The following is a 6,000-nucleotide window of genomic DNA, read 5'->3' on the forward strand; positions in this document are numbered from 1 at the left end:
CCCTTGTCCTTCTCATAACGAGCTCACGGTTATTTGTTTTACAGGTTCAGGTTCAGATCTTATTTTTTAAACTCGTTCAGCCAAAATAATACCTTTGAAACCCTGACCTGGTTGGGACATAGACTTAACCCCTACCTAACTCAAGGATTAAGTAGTGTTTCTTCATAAAACTTGTATACAATGCTTAATATATTGTCCATAAGCTAAATAGTGTATATAACAAAAACTCGTGACTTTTCATTATCAAATGTTCCTTATGCTTGCATTTTAGTACAACAAACCACCCATTTTCACCATTAAACCGAGTACAAACAACTTTTCCATACTGAGTGGGACGGTTTTATCTTTAGTGGGTGTCTCCTTATTTTTGCCTCCTTATGACTTATAACTTATTAAAAAGTAAAAAAGATGTTTGGGTCTACTTAATACGTGAAAGGAAAAATCTCATAAGTTACAAGGTTGTAACTTATGACTTTTCCATAAGTTATAAGGAGGTAAAAATAAGGAATCTCAAACACCCGTTATTTGGTTTACAAAATTTTTGATTTCGCTAATGATGCAAGTCAACCAGAACTAGAAGTATGTAGGCTTTGAATCATGTGCTCCTATTGCAAAGTATGTTTGTCATGGATTTTAATATGTTATGGATTGATCCTAAGAAGCTATTCACGCCGTTTATATAGACCATGACTTCAGCTGCAGCATATGTGCCGCTTAAATAGATTGTGTTTTCAACTGCAACATATGTTGATATCGCTTCGAACCTAAATATTGATTTCTTTAATTTTTCCCACTCTTTCTCAATGTAAATTGATTTCGAGTTGACAATTTAAGTGTCATGGGTGTGCGATCAACTACCCTTTAATGAGAATCAAGGGCTCTGATGTTAGTGTTAAGTATGTGATGAGAACGAACGAAGAAGATGAATTGAATTAAAAAATTGGTTACCAATATATGACCCTTATATATTGATTGTCAATTTCAAGTACAAGCTAGATACATGTGACGTACAAAATGTTTGGTGATCGTACATGCCTACTTTGTGCTTGAACGCTTGGATTTACTGGTTAGTCCCGGTTCTCATCAGAGACAACGTCAATGATTTGCAAAGTGTAAATGGCTGATGCGCTTGCACATCTGACGCGCCACTGGCTGAGAGTTGATGGTCTCTCTCCTAATGAGTCCATGCCAGAAGAAACCAATGACCTTTAACATAAGCACCAAGGAATGGCAAGACCTTGGTAAACAAGAATGCCATACAATGTCTTGAACGACGCCCCAATGACATTAAACTAACTGGTTCAATTAGTTATCGTAGTTACACTTTAATTTCATATTAGCCTTTCTACTATAAACAATTATCATATTAGTCCATTTATCTTCTGTTACGGATATAATTGTCTTTGATTCATGAATTTAAAGCTTAAAAATTTTCTTATATTTTGTTTTCCAAACCTCTAAATAAAAAACTAAAAAATGCAGTGTTAGTTTTTTTCTTTTGGTTCATTTATATATGAAAGATCACAAGAGTGTATCTCAACAAAATGAATATTGAACTATTTTTCTCTAAACATTTACACAACCTAAAGTTTGGCACTTTAAATCGTTAAATGGTAAATAAAATAATGAACATAATAGCTATATATAAATAAATTTCATATTTTAATTTAAAAAATGTTTTGTTAAATTAACACAGTAAAAAGCAACTCCTAATGCATTTACTAATTTACAATACAACTTATAATAACTATATAAGAAAATATTATTAAACAAAATGAAGATAACGTCACAAAATAATACATGGCCAATTTCTTTAAGCTAAAACAATACAAAAAATTAAGAGCCAATTTAACACACAAGTCATCCTCATAAAAGGATCCCTAAGAATCTAGTGTTTTAAAAGAAAGCAATCGTTTGAAGTATCAAAACTTGTCAACTTCATGGTATATGCTGTTGAGCATGTCCTTAGTTTTCATTGACATCATACTTGCGGAATAACATACTTCCCAGATCTTGATGAAAGATTGTTTTGTGAGTTGGTCGTTGTTAGTATCTTAGGTATCGACATGCCTCCCGAGATAACAATCTCTGTAAAAATGACATCACTATCAAATCAATATTTTTATCATTATTGCTTCAACTAGATGTGAATATATCATGAGAGTTTGACACTGGATCAAAACATTATTGTGGAAATGGTTAAAAACACGACATTTTTAGTACTATAAATAGGCTGAATGAATTAAAAATAGAGTTGACAACTATTAACTGATAGACCCATTTGATCATTTCTTCTTTGGATCATGCTATTGATCAAACACCATGCTCAAAAGGGTGCATCAGCTTGCATGTCACATTATACTCACCGTATGATATCAAATCAACTCAAGTACGCGAAGCCTGCCACAGATAGGTTGTATGATCGGGCAAAAATGGTCATACAACCTATATGACTTTGTTAGTGGCTACATTATTCATTTGAATCATTTCTTTGTTAGCCAAAAACATCATAGGAGTTGTATGATATGTGCCACTCTTATGAATCACCTGACATTTTTCTTAATCGTACGAGTCATATGATCATTTTTCTTGTCATACGAGCCATATGACACATTCGTGGTATTAGGATTGTAGTGTTTGTTGTGCATGCCTTCTTTTAACTAATTTTTTTATTTGACCCATAAAATATACACTAGGACTAAATGCATTCCAATTGCCCCTCAAATGTCAACAATGCATTTTTTAAGTTAAGCATATCAAATATCTTACCTATACCTTTCCGAACAGAGATATTAGGCCTCATTATATCTTTGGGATTGACAAGAACTATATCACCCATATAAAGGTGGTTGGTTGGCACATACACGCAACAAAGTTCCTCACCGCCCAAATTCTTCCGAGGGACAAGAGTTGATGTTATGAATCCGAACGCGTATTCTCCAACACTGGGATGCTTTATGATGGCAACTTCCTTAAAAGCATTTGAACTTTGACCTAATGACGTTAGGATTTTAGCTATGTTAAATGTCTGAGTAATTGTTTTCAAGTTGGTGTATAATCTGTCCCAAACTGCTTGGTGAAACACCTTATTTCACCCTAAAATAAGCAAATAAGACATTTAAAATGCAACCTTATATAAATGGCCGGTAGGGCTGAAACATATTTGGTATGGGTCTAAGATGGTTTGGGTTGACCCACATACACTTTAATGTAAACCTTTTTCAGTCTAATTAAGTAATCTGTTTGAGTTAATTATGATTACAAAATCATAATAATTGCTACGGTGATAATATAAAAATCGTTGATTTAGGAGGTTATATTAATTACAAAAAAAACTTAATTAATTATTCTATTATGGACTTCGTTATATATTCTAGTTATAACTCTAGGAATAAGACTAATAAGCAAACCTTTGAACTTTTGTTCTAGGGACTAACCTGGAGATATAGCCACACTGATTTGTTTAGAAGCCGCGTAGATATAACTCATGAAAGGCATTTTTGTATTATAAGCTCTCCTAAACTAAGAAGATTGGTTCCCAACCATGAAGACATGAACACGCCAACCAAAAATATGAAAGTAATAGACGTCACGAATCCCAGACCTGAGAAGAAAACAATTCAACAATGAATGGGTAATAAATTGGCTAAAGAAATTCATAATCATATGTTTCTTGCTAATATTACTAAAAATGAACTAACCAAAATATTAATTCCCAAAAGAGCATAGAATGGGGAGAAGAATCCATCCACAAAATGAATGAACCACCAAGTTACATAAAATGTGATGGCTATGGGAAATAAGATCACACTGCAAAAGAATCAACTATAAACCATTTGAAATAAACCGACAAGATATTGTTATTTTTATTATTATTTTTGTAAATTTCAAAGGTTGAACAATAAAATGCTAATGAATTAGACACGTATACATACATATGTATATACTTGCAAAGACTATAATTTAACCATGTCTTTTAACTGTTTTGACCATCATTGAATGTAATTCACATCAGAATATGAGAAGATTTTGTGAGATGATAACTAACCATCCACTCATGAACTTTTTTGATGCCCAGCTGTGAAGAACTTTGACTAATGCCTGCGCAAGCAAGAAGAACAAATCTCTTAACCTTTGTGCCTTGTGAAACCTTAATCAGCTAACATTAAGATCCACTGATATCTGAGAAGATAACTTATGCACTCAAAAGTTCCAAAACAACATATAAGTTATCCCTTGTCAGTTTTGATGATAATTTCATTTCAAGTGTGACTTGGCAGTTCCCATGATCACTTGTGTTTTTATTTTGCAAAATTCACACTTGTTACTCTTCCAAATGAAAGTTAGAGATACATCCAAAGTTCAACAAAATTGCAAACTTAACTTCAAATTTAGGATCGATAAAATGGTATATATGCTATCAATCATAAACGTCTTATTTATTTTATTTTTTTTCTTTTTTTGTTGATAAACAAAGATTTCTCATTAAACTAAAACGATTACAATAAATTGGTAGGTAAACAAGCAACAAGTTGGGACTTAGGAAAGCTAATCCTGCTAAAAACGAAGCTTTGGAACTTAGGAGCCGAAAAAGTATGTTACACTTCTCAGAAAATTCACAGTCTTCGGGCCAGAAAACCAAACGTATCAAAAGCAAATGGGAGAAACGCATGTTGATTCTCTAAACAAGCTTTCTCATGTCTTAATTAAGAATATGATTAATATAACAGCTCGAAGACACCAGATAACATAAACCTATCATCCATCAGATCATGTATCAAAACGTACACCTATTTGTTTTGCATATATTATTATATATATAATTACAGTGTGGCATAACGACGTAAAGAATAATTAAATGATTGAAAACCTCTTTGCCGGACTGTCTTGCGGAGGATGGAGCTCCGGAAGGGGAGTCCGTGGGCGAGGAGGATCTGGAGTCGCCATTAGTGTCGGGCATACGTAAGCCTTGTAGAGGAACCAAACGCTGGAGATCGCCGTCCTCTCGAGATCCCATTTCTCACTCCGGCCGTTACTTTCTTCCCGCGAAACTATACGACTAATAACCAACTCAATGCATTCGGGGTAAATTACGCAAACGATCCCTCAAGTATCCATCAATTGTGATAAAGATCCTAAACTTTTAAACTAAACTACCACCCCTTTACTTTTTACCACCTAGTTGGCTTGCTACGTTGAATTGAAAAACAATTTTGGGTCGAAAGCGAAAATATTTTGGGCTTTAAGTAAAATGAGTATTTTGTTGCGTTAAACAAGAACTTGGTCGTATAAACCTTTTCTTCAATAGCTCATCTAATTGCTTCTTCAATTCTTTCATTTCAGTAGGTGCTAATCTATAAGGAGACTTAGCAATCGGAGCTGTTCCTGGAATTAAGTCTATCCTGAACTCAACTTCACGATCTGGCGGAATTCCAGGCAACTCATCGGGAAATACGTCTTTGAACTCAGAAACGATTGGGACTTCCTGTAACACCCCGACCAAAGGCGGATTATACATCGGGGCGCCACATATTGTTTCATTACTCGTGACACTATTGGGTGTCAATATTTAATAAATACATTCATTCGCGCACGCGCAGGGTAAAAGTAGATAACATAAATCATCATAAATCAATATATTATAAATCATAATATTCGAACAGCAATAACTTGTCTTGATACATTTTAATCTAGGTCCAAAATAAAGAAAACTTCCTATGTGTCCACAAGCTCCAAAACAGCTACTGCAACCCTGAACATGTGTTAAAATAAACGTCAAACACTTGCGTGTTGGTGAGAAATCAAGTTTAATACAATACATAGATAACAATAAAATCTGCGCGCAACATGTGTATGTCTGGTTTTCAACAAGGGTGTAATCTGATCGGGACCAACTCTAAGATTCATAAGACTGCCAGTGCTCACAATTGAGCTCACAAACAAGACAAACTGTGCATGTGTATACAAAAGAGAAAATCATAAACGATAGTTCTCCCGTGT

General features: G+C 34.0%; 1 pseudogene; it reads right to left on the reverse strand.

Moving 5' to 3' along the window:
• Positions 1-1,926: 1,926 nt before the first annotated feature.
• Positions 1,927-5,017, reverse strand: LOC143545771 (protein LIKE COV 3-like; annotated as a pseudogene).
• Positions 5,018-6,000: the final 983 nt, after the last annotated feature.

Source organism: Bidens hawaiensis, unplaced genomic scaffold (assembly GCF_021521415.1).
Source record: "Bidens hawaiensis isolate Kalapana, Puna unplaced genomic scaffold, B.hawaiensis_p1.1 tig00000904_1, whole genome shotgun sequence".
Classification (NCBI taxonomy): domain Eukaryota; kingdom Viridiplantae; phylum Streptophyta; class Magnoliopsida; order Asterales; family Asteraceae; genus Bidens; species Bidens hawaiensis.